We start from the raw sequence: 15,232 nt of genomic DNA on the forward strand, positions 1-15,232 counted from the left end.
CCTTCCAAGCGAGTTCACACTTGCTAAATGTTTTCATGTTTTGTCACATAAAAACTAATAACTTAATATTTGAACCATCTTTCACTTAATTTACAGAGACACATGTTTATAGGTGGTATGTCTCTGCTAGCTTTGCACATCTTGACATAAAATGCCCTCTTTTACAAGGGAGTATTAGCAACGGCATGTTTGTTGCACCGTAGATAAAAGAAATAATAATGTGGCTACATTGCAAAAATCTATTCCAGAAAAAAATTATGACTTTCTGATAGCAGAAAGTCATAAATTTGCAAGAAAAAATTATAATTGTCCATCAATAAACAAATAAATTAATTATATTAAAACTTGAATATTCTCTTACTGTACATTATAAAGTCATTTTTGCAACAACAACAAAAAAAATGCAAAAAGTTCTCTAAGGTTTGGTGGTAATTTCAGGAGATACATGTCTGGTTATTTTCCAAAATGTAAGAGGATATATGTGAGTTATTTTCTGTGTCAGAACAGCATCTCTAGGAAAATATTTGTGTGTGTATATCTAAAAATTTACCACTTAAATAAGATCTATGGTATGTTTTGTACCAAATGTCCGACTTTATAATCTTAATAAGCTGACTATTTATCATGCTGGCTTTACAATGTTAGAGAATATTCCAGGTGTAATATTATAAATGTATACCCTTAATAATCAAAAAGACAAAAAAAACAAATGTGTTGCAAATTTACAACTTTTCCACACGAGAGAATTTATTTATTTATTTATTTATTTAGCAATTATGCAGAATTCATTCAGGAATGTAGAATTATACTCCTCCGTGACCACATTTTTATTTTCTTTCACTCTCCAGTATGTTACAGGCCCAGCCTTTCCCTACGGGGGCGGTAGAGATCAGCATCTGGGGGTTAGAAGAAGAAGAAGAAAAAGAGCTGAGTGTGTTAGTTTTAGAGACTCTAGCTGTGCAGCTCGTTGTTCACCTTGCCAAGAAAAGGAATAAAGTTCTACAAGCTTTCATCTGCCTCCTCCTTGTTTGCCGCCAGCGGAGCAGGACCTTTAAGAGCTCGTTACCAGCAGACGAGCCAAAATAGACTTCCTTGGTAACAAGTAGCCTTACTTCTTTGTCACATTACATTTAATCCCGAAAGCTGAGACACCTACAAATGGCACTCTCCGGCTTCCATACATAACACTGTTTCCCTTCAAAACAAACGTCAGTTTGTGCCTGTACAAGAAAGCGACCTGAAACGAGAGTTTACTGTAGAAGCGAATTACATTCAGGAAAACAAAACAAAACAAAACAAAAAAAAAACATCTGGAGGCCAACGGGAAACAGACCGAAAATGTTTTCCAAGATGACCAGCGAGCAGGAGGTTTCAAACTAAGCCTGGATTACTTATGAAATTATTACAGATTCCATAAAACTCTGTATTGTTCAGTTTGGTGAAGGGTAATTGTTTTTGTTTGTTTGCTTGTTCACTACATCAGACAGAATTGGTTATTCTACTCCACGTCACTTCAAATTTTCTAAAACACGGTTGAGAGAAAGCAGGCGCAAATCGTGACACCGCACCTACTAATGGCACTTCCAGTGGCAGGTGTCATTATGCGCCACAAGTGCCACTGTTTTCGGGGCTAGCTGCCAGTGTTGTCACTGCCTTCGTCTGACCTCGGCACCTCATACTGGCACTTCCGCTGACACCTGCCATTAGTGCCACTGTTTTCGGGGATACCAGTCAGTGTTGTCACTGCCTTCGTCTGACCTCGGCACCTCATACTGGCACTTCCGCTGACACCTGCCGTTATTGGTCACAAGTGCCACTGTTTTCAGGGCTAGCTGCCAGTGTTGCCACCATAGACATTGCCACAATGGTTGCCACTGGCTTCGGCAAATGGACTACATATCCCATGATGCTTTATAACTATTGAAGAAGAACTTGAAGACAGACGAAGAAGAAAGAATTTTTCAGGGTTTTTTTTTTTTTTCGCAGAAAGACCTATGTTAGCTGAATTCCTACACTTTTTGTATATCATGTATGATTCGTTCATCCTATTTATTCACTAATGTTCATCTGAATAATCCAGCCGACTCCTTTCGTCTTTGGGGCTAGCTGCCAGTGTTGTCACTGCCTTTGTCTGACTTCGGCACCTCATACTGAAGTTTCCTCTGACACCTGCCATTAGTGCCACTGTTTTCGGGGGTACCGGTCAGTGTTGTCACTGACTTCGTCTGACCTCGGCACCTCATACTGGCACTTCCTCTGACACCTGCCATTAGTGCCACTTTTTTCGGGTATACCGGTCAGTGTTGTCACTGCCTTCGGCTGACTTCGGCACCTTCCAAGGGTTGCCGCGACCTCATACTGGCACCTCCCACGCCTCACGGACAGCTCTCGCCTATTTTTGTTGACAAGATTGAGGGCGGCCATCTAAGAGCGGTCGACCGCTCCACTCAGCGTTATACGTTTGACAGGCACAATGACGTATTTGAGCATTTAATCTTTCATTCAACAGGGTCCTCAAAAATTCACGTTTATGCACTGGCAGAGAAAGGGGATCTTTTTCCACCAGTAAGTATTTGGTATTGTGTTAGTAATAGAAGTTAGTTATAGTAATAGAAAATTTTGATTTTTTTTTTTCAATTTCTTTTTATTTTTGCTTACTGTAAAATTTTAGAATACTGAAGAGATAATGGGTGTTCGAGTGCCTATAATGCTGCTAGGTGACCCAGCCTACCCCATTCGAAGATGGTTGTTGAAGGGACATGCGGATACTGGAACATTAACAACAGATCAACGCTACTTCAATGAGCGCCACAGCAGAGCAAGGATGGTTGTAGAATGTGCATTTGGCAAACTTAAGAGTCGATGGAGATGTCTTAGCAAACGGCTTGATGTGGAGATCTCTGCCGTCAACACTGTCATCAGTGCATCTTGCACACTTCATAATATTTGAATTGCACAGTGAGGCCTACCTAGAATCTGCACCTGTCCTTCCCTTCGAAAGATTAGCAGAAGGAGGTTCTTTACCTGATATACAACCTGCAAGAGTCAGAGAAGCCCTCACTGATTCTTTTAGTAGGCAGCGTTGAATTAAAAGCTGTATTTATATTGTTCAACTGTTTAACATGTTATCACATTTTTATTCACAAAGTTAAACTGTTTAACATGTTATCACATTTTTATTTATGGTGTTTTAAGTGTTTTACATGTAACCACATCGTTAATAAATAACAAAATTGTCATGTTGGATTCTAATTTTCTCACCCACATGCAGAACACAACTGAGAACACAGGAGTTTATTGTGAGTGGTTTATTGTAAAAAAACAAAAAAAAACAACAAAAAAAACAGGAAGATGACAGGTATTATTAAGGTCCTGGATCTCTTCACTCGGCTCACGTCAGCTTTCTGAACACAGGAGGGCAGGTAAGGTTAATTCAGGCTCAGTTTGGGCTCTTTAAGTAAACGGAAGCGGGTCCGAGCCGGGAGGGGGGGAAAGGGCGTCTGGGGAGTCCAGGGTTTGATGGAAGGAAGTGGAAGGCTGGAGAGGCGGCGTCGGAGGGCGGACAGGTAAGTGGGAAATTCCACTGCTGGGCACACAGGCAATCTCGGATCTCTGAGGGAGAAGCACACAAAGGTTCACTGGGAGAATTTCTAGACACGGTCAGAACAGAGATGAAAACTCTGGGGCCTGAAGTACCGAACATAGGTGACACTCTGGCAGTGAAGTGACAGCGACTCACTCCTAATATAGGAGCTGAGGAGATTGGCATCAGGTGCGTTGGAACCGGAGCTGTAGGCCAACCCTCCAGGTAAAACCCTCAGGACGCTCTCTGGTGGACAAAAGGTGAGAGTAACCCCAACATCCCACAACCCTGAATACCAACAAAAATTACATTTTCAATAATCTTATTTCTTTTTAATAGAAGAAAAACCTGTGCCTCTGAGTACAATTCTGAACCACCTTTTTTAAAATAAATAAATAAATAAAAATCATAAATATTTTTAAAATTTGTTTTTGAAAACATTAGAACAAAGTATTTTACAAATATTGCTCATCTCAAAATTGCATTGCAACTGAGTAACATTCAGTGAAAGTGCCTCCTACAAAACAAATGTTAGTACTGTTCAAAAGTACTTCAAGTTGGTTTAAATTTCATCCTCATCTTGAAACTGAAAGGGTGGAGAATGAGCTCACATATCAGCTGGTGTCTGGAAAAAGGGCTCAGGGAGATTTTGAGCATGTGGATGAGCATTATTGAAGTGCAGTGGTGAACTTAAGTCTTGAAGATAGGACACAGCAATGGTGGGAGATGGAGCAGAAGTCATAGGAAACTGAGGAATGGTGAGCAGGATGCTGTCTTGGGCTGTAAGGCTGTGAGGGCGGCATTGGAGTATGGTAAAATGGTTGCTGTGGAGGGTGGTTTGATCTCTCCAAGAACTGTGCTCATGCTGAGCTGCTTGCATCTTCAACAAAAAATCGGCATCTTCACTTTTGAGGGCAGTACTGATCTTGTCAGCAAAAACCTCAAGAGTAGCCTCCAGCTTTGATTTTCTTTTTCTGTTCTTGGCAGAAGTAGCTGTATTAAGAGAAAGATCAGATAAACCATTATATGTTATCTTTTTGTATTACAGTTAGAAAAACTTTAAAACTGCAATCAATTCAAACTATATTTATGGTAATACCAAATATATTTTAAGCACCCTTAACAAAATACTTCCTCAGTTTAGTTAGTAGAAGGTTTGTTTATAATTGGACAAAATAAATAGTATCTTACAGCCAGTGGATGTGGAAGATGCACCGCTATTAAAGGCTGTATCTTCACTTCTTGTTGAAGAACTTTCATCTGAGGTAGAGGCAGGTGTCGACAGTGAGGCAAGTGTCCCATCACCTTTATAAACATAATATGTAAATACACATGAGATCATGATATGTAAAAAAATGAATATGTGTTACACCCTAGAAGTATTTTATTTAAATTATTATAGGTTATGGATAAAAATCTTTTATTCATTTATTTAATATATCTTATTTGTCTTATTAATGTGATTAAGACATTCTGCCTAGTTTTTATTCAGGCACAGAAGTTTTACAGAATCTGAGCTGCGTGTTGCATCACTGTTTTTAAAAGATAAATAGCGTAAGTTGTAACTAGAAGAAGAAAGTTTCTAACAACTTTTTTCTGTGAGTTAATACCCGGCTGCTTCAGACAGAAAAATTCCAAAGGATAAAGCCCAGGGTAAATAAAATTGCCAAAACTGAAGTAGCATTCCTGTTTTTCCATGAGTGCAATATAGTCCTATGTGTAAATATCTCACCTGAATCGGTGCTGCTAGCTGTATTAGCTGCAGGACTTGGGCTCATCTCCTCCTGCTCCTCTTCGGCACAACAGCTATCCAGTAGGTCCAAAGGTTGAACGCTGGGCTTGTCTCCTAAAATGCGGTCCAACTCGTTGTAAAATGGACAAGTGACACGTCCACTGCCGCTTCGTTTGTTTGAGTCTTTAGCCTCCTTATATTTTTTATGGAGGCTCTTCATTTTTCTTTGGCATTGGATCCAGGAACGTCTATACCCACGCACGGTCATTTCTTGTGAAATGCTAGTAAAAACCGCCTGGTTCCGATAAGATCCCTCCAGTTTGGTCTGGATAGACCTATCCCCCCATATATTTATTAAGTTAGATACCTCGCTTTCTCTCCACTGACTGCTTTCCGCATTATCGTCTGCCATGGTTGTCATGGATACCAGGGTTGCCATGGTTGTTTTGTTTCTTCCTGCACTCAGAATAGTGGCGTTTGTCCTGGAAGTTAGGTCGCATTTGAATCGGATACGAATCGGATTTGGGTCACATTCTAAATAGAATCCGACCTGTGCTGTTCACACTGCCATGAAAAGATCGGATACAGGTCGCATTACGTCAAAAAAATCGGAATTGAGTCACTTCAGGCTGCAGTGTGAACGCACCCTTAGAGACTTGAAACTGTCCTACCAGGACTAATACATAATGAGCAAACAGGCTTTATTAAACATCGACAAACTCAAGATAACATTTGGAAAGTTTTACATATTATGAACCAGGTTCATAGACGAAAGATAGAGACTTTAGTGTTAAGTTTAGACGCTGAAAAGGCATTTGATTCTGTGAGATGGTACTTTTTATATCAGGTTCTTGAGAGATTTGGATTTGATAAATCTATAATAAATACTATATCTGGGTTGTATAATAAACCAACAGCCAAAATCAAAATTAATGGAGACCTTACTGAATCATTCATACTCGAGCGAGGTACTCGACAGGGTTGCTGTTTGTCGCCACTCCTCTTCGCCTTGTTTATAGAACCATTGAGCCAGTGGATCAGACAGAGACGGGATATAATTGGAATAAGGACCATAGGAGGGGAGCAAAAATTGGCATTATTTGCTGATGACTTGTTGCTTGTTATAGCTCATCCTACGCAGGTTCTCCCCAAAATAATGAAAATCTTATCAGATTTCGGTTTATACTCAGGGTACAGGGTTAATGTGAACAAAACACAGGTACTAACGGTAAATTATGACCCACCAGCTGAAATTAAAAATTGCTATAAATGGAAATGGGAGGCGGATAGTGTTAGGTATCTGGGGGTGGTGATCCATCGTGACCCTAATGAAATGTTTGAAGCCAATTATGCCCCCTTGAACATAGCCATAAAGTCAGATATCCAAAGATGGAACGCCATACCTTTCTTAGACCTACACTCCAGGATTGAGTCAGTTAAATTAAACATTCTTCCCCGATTTTTGTATTTATTTCAATCCCTGCCAGTTCCCGTACCGTCAAAACAATTTGTAGAATGGGATAAGATGCTGTCCAAATACATTTGGAAAGGGAAAAAAGCCAGAGTCAAATACAAAACTTTACAATTAAAAAAGGAAAAAGGGGGTTGTGGGCTTCCATGTTTACGAGAATATTTTTGTGCAGCTCAGTTGAGACCTTTGATATGTTTGTGCTGTCCGGATTACACTGCAGGATGGAAAAATGTGGAAGGGAAAACGGTCAAAACAATACCGATAAAGCCATAATAACTGACACAAAATTATAGAGCAAAATTAATTTGTCAGATGAACCTATATCACAAGTAATGATATCTGCATGGAACAAAGCAATTAGAATCTGTGGTTTAGAAAATGCCTCTAAACTTATGATTCGGATTTCATCCCAAATCAACATGATGATAGATTCAAGAAGTGGATTTCAAAAGGCCTAATTAATTACTATTCTTTTGTCCATAAGGGGACGTTCCAATGTTTTGAGACCCTGAAAAGAAAACATGATTTATGTGCAGATGACTTTTTTAGATTTTTACAGGTCAGAAATTATTTTAATAAAGAGCTAAAAGTACATCTACATAATCTGAGATTTGTGGAAACGTTTATATTACTAACTAAATCAAAACCAGGCAAAACTATTTCCAGGTTATATGGCGCCATCCTGCGGTGTAAGAAGGACAGCACTGTTTATATTAAAGTGAAGTGGGAAAAAGAAGCCAGCCTGACAATTTCAGAAGACGATTGGGGCCACATCTGTAAGATACCATGGACAACAACAAGATCGAAGGTTTGGCGTGAATTCTGCTGGAAAAATATTATAAGATTTTTCATAACCCCAAAGCAGAAACGATACCCGGGAAGGGGTGTTACCTGCTGGAGATGTGGAAGGGATGGTGCCAATCATTTCCATATTTTCTGGGACTGCCAACCATTCAGCAATATTGGTCTCAAATCCATAATTATTTACAGAACATCTTCACAGCTAATTTTTCTTTAACTTTTGAATGCATATTTTTATGTAACATACCAGTTGACAAACTGAACTACAACGATCAAAAACTTCTGTTCATTTTACTGGCCGGGAGCAAAAAGGCCCTCACAAGAAAATGGCTTAAACGGGAACCTCCAACAACTGATGACTGGATAAATGTAGTGAAAGAGATATATGTACTGGAGAGACTGTCATTAATGTGCAAAGAGACACTTTCTACAAGATATGGTCAAAGTGGACAGAATATGTCAAACCTGTTATGTCTGATTTTTTGTAAACCTTGCTGTCATTCAGATTTATGCTCTAATTTGATATGTCAATTATTGATTGGTACTCAGGCTGCCCCGCCGCTCCCATTTAAGTTTTGGTTGTTGTTGTTTTGTTTTTGTTTTTGTTTTTTTCTTTCTTTCTCTTGTCAAAATTAGAAAACAGAGAAAGCATGTAAAAATGTGAACGTAATCAGTATACTTATATAATTGTATCGTAATGTGCTTTCTCAATAAAAATGTTAATATAAAAAAAAGACCATTACCTTCAAAAGAGCAGAAGAAATCTTATGCTTTTTGAACAATAACAATATTTGGTGTTAATGAGTTGCTAAGGGATGAGCTGGTTTTCTGGTAGCAAAGTGCCACAAAGTAAACTTCTGATTTTACAAAAATTTACCAACTGTAAATTGCTTAAGCACATATGAAGTATTTCAAAAGAGATTATGTTTTATAAACAATTACTTGGGTGTTAAGAGTGTTTTTTTTTATAACAAACTGCCACAAAGTTCGTTATCAAATGAACTTCGTGGCAGTTCGTTTGATAACACAAAAGCAACACACTTAATTTTGTTTTGAATGTCTGTTTTATTTAACATTAAGGATGAAAAAAAATAACTTTTTTGCTTTTCTGAAAAAATCACCACCTCCTAATTCTTGTTAAATAGCATGAGAATAGTGATATTTTTGAGTATCAGTGATGTTCAGTTTATACAACTTATAGGCTACTCTTGTATAAGTTGGCAGAGTGTACTGAAAATTATAATTTAATATTTAAACGGTTGACATTTAACACAACAATTTCAGAGACAATATCAGTATTTCAGAGACAATGTCAGTTTATATATCAAGATAATTCTTGGCATGTTTCCATCTGCTATGGACCTTCTTAATTTGATCTTCTTGATGCAAGATGTGGGACCTCTTACTGACATGTCATGAAATTTCTATTGATGTGTGATTTGAAATGGCTCATATCCCACACAATGAGATTAGAATCAACAACATTGATTAGCTCAATGTCATGATAACTATTTTAATTTATGGTTTATATTTCAAATTCTCACTTTATAAGTTAGTTTGAACAATATTTTATTCATCATGTTTGTCACCCCTTTTATGACATCATACAATCCAAATGGGAAAGCGCCCAAAATGTCAGTGAGGTAGTAGTAATGTTTTATACAACAGATTTTTTTTCCAATCCAATACCGAGTAAAATTTAAGATGCTATTGGCAATACAGATCCCATACTTTGTGCAAAGACAGTTAATTTGTTTCTTAATTAAGTTTATTTTTTGTATCCATATATTGGCTTCATAAAAAGAACTGTGTGTACTGATGCGCTCATTTTAAACTCAGAAGTACATTGAGACAACAATCTCGCTTACTATACAAAATATGTGAAAATGGTGTTGCAAACTAAAAAACTAAGAAAATTAGGAAAGTAATAACCCTACTAAATACATTCTTGTTTAATTATTAAAACTACTATAAAATGACAGCTGAAATAGCTCCATGTCACTTTTATAATCTGTCAACATGTTCATTTCTGAGTGAGTGAGCATCAGCAGCACGCTGCGCTTGGGCATTACGTCCTTAACACATTACACACTTATCAGGCGGAAGAAAAAATAGTTCCCATTAACAGCGTTTCATTTAGGCAATATCTCAATAATTTAGTTATAATTTAGTTACTTTCTAACGTGCTCTTGTTAATCTACATTATCTCAAATTACTAAAGTGTTGAAAATATTGATCCTTGGATCTGACAATAGATTTTAAAGAATTAAGTTCTGGTATCGGAAGAATCGATATTTCAGTATCAATCCGCACATCACTAACGGCAACGCCAGAGATCATTTAACTGCCCTGATTAACGGTTAATTCAGTTGTAACAGCCTAACTAAGCTATTATCTATGTACTTTTATAAGATTTTCTTTTGGCAAATTCTCTAATCTCCGTTGGACATGGATGAAGATGGAGGACTTTTTTTTTTTTTTTTACGTGTATAGACCTCTAGAGCTGCTGTACTGAGAGGTAAGTTTAAAGTTGTCTGTCTTTCTAAGATAAGCTAACTGTGAAGCTAGTTAGCATGTGGTGATATGCCAATTTTCACCCGCGGGTTAAAGAGACGCTCTTGTGAATATGAGCTTTGAACAGTCATTAACCACCATAGCTGTGGCTTAAAAATAATATCGGCACGAGTTTTTGGTAGCTTCCGTTTTTTAACATAGCTAAGGTGGTTTCTCATTCGTAGCTTCTGATTCGGGAAATGGTTAAAGGGCAATTCCGCCTAATATTTCACTAACTTTTAGGGTGTTTGATGTGCTGTAATTTAAAAACTTGAATGCAATGAGTCTAAAAGCCTAGGTTAGATATTCCACACTGTTACCAGGATATTTTAAACGCTATTTTTGATTGGTGAATTTAAGTAGTCCTAGTTTGATTTCATTAAAATGACTGTCTTGCTATCTTAAATTAAAATAATATTGTAATTGAGCACATGAACTAAAATAAGACTTGTTTTATTTTTCAAGTAAACCAAACTGTTGCCATGGTGAAGCCTATGCCAGACAACGTATTGCATCATCTACAAGAAACTTTGGGAATTGCAAGTGACGATGTCTTTGACATTCTTGAGGTAAGAAATTTATACTTATTCATCATTACACTGATTAGTCCCTAAAATGTGGTTTGTTTTTGTGATTGTTTTTCTGTCTGTGCTCCAATTAGCAGATGACCCAACAACTTCAATCAAACAAGACCACTTTTCAGCTCTGTGGTGATGTGAAACCAACTTTCTACTGGCCATTGGAACCATGCCTGCCTTGATCTTCTGAAAGGAGGACTGATGGTGTGATGTACATCACAGCTACTACACCTTTCAGCATCCATGTGTGTGGCCACTCCTCTCTGTGCTACTGACAGATATCTTGAGAACACCGTCCGTTAATATATTTGAACCCACAGTGTCTGATTGGAGAAAGCTGAAGGAAGAAAACAGATGCTTAAATACAGAGATAAGGATGCTAATGGAAAACAGGAAGAGGGATCAACATCACATAAAACAAGTCACCGTAAAAACATTTCAGGTGAGAAAAAAGTACTTCAGTGAGAAGATGAAACACGAGCAATTGAAGGAATCCATAAAGAGGAAAGAGGCCAAGGTAGAAGAAGATACTGCTTTGGAAGAACCTACAGATCAAAGCAAAGTTGAAGTGAAAACCAACAGTGAACAAGTCACATTTCTACCATCCATCCTTGAAACAACCTCCCAGCTACCCAAGAGAAGAATTTTGACTCTGAGTGAAGGCAAGTTAGAGCCAGACTTTAAAGATGACAAACTCTTAACACCAGAAATGTTAAATCAGTTTAAGCCAAAGCCCCCTAGCAAGAAGAAGGCTGGGAACTGAGCAGAGAAAAGGTAGCGGGCAACCTGGCGGGAGTGCTGAGTAGATGAGAATTGTGGGGACCAGAAGTGGGTGAATGAACTCAATCTATTCTTCAAAAGGTTTGATCACTCTGCTGCTCCCCCCACTACTCAGGCACCACTGCTGACACCTTCCTGTCTGGCAAGACCGACACACTTTCCTCTCCCCTCTCCCATACTCACCCCCCTTACTCTCAATACACAGTCACCTCCAAACATCTCTCCTGCTGACATACATTCTAGCACACCACCCCACCAATCCAGCCTGACATACACAGCACTTCACGTGAGAAGTGAGCTCAGGAAGATAAAGACTAGGAAGGCTGCAGGTCCAGATGGGATCAGCTCAAGGCTTCTCAAGACCTGTGCAGATGAGTTGTGTGATGTGACCGGGTAAATCTTTAATCTCAGCTTGAGGTTAGGGAAAGTCCCACAGCTGTGGAAGACATCCTGCGTGGTACCAGTGCCAAAGAGCCCATACCCAAAAGAACTCAACAGCTACAGGCCGGTTGCATTGACATCTCACCTGATGAAGACCTTGGAGAGACTGCTTCTTGCCCACCTCCGCCCCCTGGTGAGTCCATCTATGGACCCACTTCACTTTGCCTACAAACCTGGCATTGGAGTGGAGGATGCCATCATCCACCTCTACACAACTCTTCTACACAGCTCTCTTTCTCACCTGGAGAATACTGGGAGCACAGTGAGAATCATGTTTTTTGATTTCTCAAGTGCTTTCAACACCATCCAGCCCATGATACAGAAGGACAAGCTGGAGTACACGGGTCTGGACCACCACCTCATCACCTGGATCCTGGTTTACCTCACAAAACGACCACAGTATGTGATGACCCAGGGCTGTCAGTCGGACAAGGTTGTCTGCAGCATGGGGGCTCCACAAGGAACAGTCCTTGCCCCCTTCCTTTTCACCCTCTACACTGCTAACTTCCGGTACAGCTCTGCCAGTTGTCACCTGCAGAAGTTCTCGGATGACTCTGCTATCGTCGACCTCATCAAGGATGGAGATGATGGGGAGTACAGAGAACTGACTCAGAACTTTATGGAATGGTACCAGAGGAACTGTCTGCAGATTAACACAGGAAAAACAAAATAACTCGTGGTGGACTTCCGGAGGTCCAAACACTCTCCTTCTGTGCCAGTGAACATTCAGGGAATGGACATTGAAATCGTGAAGTCCTACAAGTACCTCGGTGTTCACCTTAACAACAAGCTGGACTGGACTGACCACACAGCTGCCCTCTACAAGAAAGGACTGAGCAGACTACATCTCCTGAGGAGACTCAGGTCCTTCGGTGTGTGGGGGGCTCTTCTCAGGACCGTCTTTGATGCTGTGGTGGCATCAGCCATTTTTTACGGAGTGGTCTGTTGGGGCAGCAGCATCTCCACTGCTGACAGGAAGAGACTGAGGAAATCCAGCTCTGTCCTGGGGTGTCCTGTTGACCCAGTGGAGGTGGTGGCAGACAGGAGAATGAGGACTAAGCTTCAGCACATGCTGGAGTACCCGTCCCACCCCAAGCCAGGAAACTTTCTCTCAGGGAAACTGAGCAGAGAAAAGGTAGCGGGCAACTTGGCGGGAGTGCTGAATAGATGAGAACTCTAAAGTTCCCTCATCAACTTTAGATTAACTCATTAATTAATAACTTAAATCCCTATCTGTATTGAGCATTGTGTTTCTTTCCAGGATACACTCTTTAAATAGGATGCATAGTGTTTCTCTAGGTGCTCTGGTTTTCACTACCATTCAGGAGGAAAAACTCGAATGGTAGCCTAAATAAGTGATTAGGCTAAGTGGGCTCTTTTAAATTTGCCTTTGTCTCTCGCTCACTAACTGTTGGAGATACTCGTTAAATGGACACACACTTTTTAACTAAATGCATAGGTTTTCTCCAGGTGCTCTGGTTTTTCCTACCTTTGGGAAAAAAAGTGATCAGGTTAATTGGTCTTTTAATTTTACCTGTGTCTCACTCACTGGCTGTTAGAGATACAAAGAATATGAACTTTTCTAGTTCAGATTCTTAATGTGTTTCTTTTTAGCACACACTCCTTAAATGGCCTCATACAATGTCTCCCAGCCTAGTGTTTCTGCATTTTCTGTTTTCTTAGTCTTCTTAATTTTTAGCAGGTCATAGAATATGACCGTTCTCTCTAAGCTGGAGAGTCTTCCTGTTAGAAGGAAGTTGTTCCGCCATTAACTAAACAAAAAAAGTGTGATTATATCACTAACTGAACACAGCAACTGCATTTAATCATCACCAACAATTCAATCAGTGAGTCTTTGCTTTTTTTCTCAAGTACCCCCTCTCACAGAGACTCACTTACATCTTCTGACACCTGGCCCAACTTATAATAATATGAATTAAAACTACAAGCAGCCTCGAGCGGCCCTCGCCATGCGCCGCTCCGGCCTTTAGCCACCGGGGGGAACCAGCACCGCTGCCCGCCCGCCACCACATACGCTCTTGCGCAGTTGAAGCGCACGTCCGCCAGGCCATACGCACCGATGAGTTCGGCATCGCTCCCTGACACCTCATCAAAAATCTGGTGCAGATCGGCCAATGTCACGAGGAGATACAGCTGATGGAATGACCTAGAGGGCGCAGTGGAATAAAATTACAATTCAATGCTGTCGGGCTCTTTAGCAGTTAACAAAGGTCATACGTATCCAGTTTTTTACCAATCGGAAGGTGCGTGTTTTATTTAGAGACAGTCGTGTGCATATGGTACTGCCATTTGGCCATGCCCCCACTGCTCAGCCAGCATTGACAGAGTTCACCACAGGTCATTTTATGTTAGTTGGGAGAGAATTCCATATGAATAACACAGTAAAAGTAAGACATACAGTAGAAAAAACAGGTGAGTCCCTGTCGGAAGTGGGCGGGGCTAAGGTGATGTCATCATCTGACCATGACAATGTGATGAGGGTTGGTCAGTAGTTAGACATAAGAAGTCTTATTCAGCTCTGACCTTCTATGTTGAAGTTATCGCATCTTTGTTTCATAGCGAATAGTAGAAGTTTGGCACTTAGCCACGCCCACATGCTTTGACATAAAAAAATTCCTGTGATAACTTTTGACCTTTAATGTCTCAACTCTCTGCTGACTGAGTTTGAAGTCTGTATCTCAAAAGCTGTAGGAGGAGTTCGATCAGATGCGACGTCTATAAAATGGAGGAAATGGCTGCTTTGATCCAAAATGGCCAACTTCCTGTTGGGTTTGGACCATGGGTCCAAGAGACCTTTTTGTACATCCTGACAAGATACACATGTGTGCCAAGTTTCATAATTAAAGGTTAAAGCATGACTTGGGGCTGATCATTTAAAATATGCTAGGGGGTGCTGTTGAGACACCAGGCCACGCCCACCAAATATTGCACTGAATTCCTGTCCGGGGTTGGATAAGGATCCATCCTAGTGAGTTTGGTGCAGCTGAACTCAAAATTGTGGAATTCAGAGCCAAACGAATGGCATTGGCATTACAGGTCACTTTGCCACGCCGCCACGCCCACCTGCTGCAACCAAACCAAATGGGGTTGGAATCCACTACACACCAACATTTCTTCTGTTTGTGGACACAGTTTCACCCCTTCAGCATCCACGAAAACTCACCATTTTGATAACTTTTAATCGGGCATGCCTTATGAACCAACTGACCAAGTTTGAAGCCAATCAATGTAAATCCCTAGAAGGAGTTTGATCAAATGCGAAGGCTGTAAAT

At 40.0% G+C, this 15,232-nt stretch overlaps 1 pseudogene; it reads right to left on the minus strand.

Annotated features, from left to right (window-relative positions):
- Positions 1-4,145: 4,145 nt before the first annotated feature.
- LOC106905736 (uncharacterized) lies at positions 4,146-5,583 on the minus strand (annotated as a pseudogene).
- Between the last annotated feature and the right edge of the window lie 9,649 nt (positions 5,584-15,232).

Source organism: Poecilia mexicana, unplaced genomic scaffold, assembly GCF_051168715.1.
Source record: "Poecilia mexicana isolate PSO_F unplaced genomic scaffold, ASM5116871v1 scaffold_6, whole genome shotgun sequence".
NCBI classification, from domain to species: domain Eukaryota; kingdom Metazoa; phylum Chordata; class Actinopteri; order Cyprinodontiformes; family Poeciliidae; genus Poecilia; species Poecilia mexicana.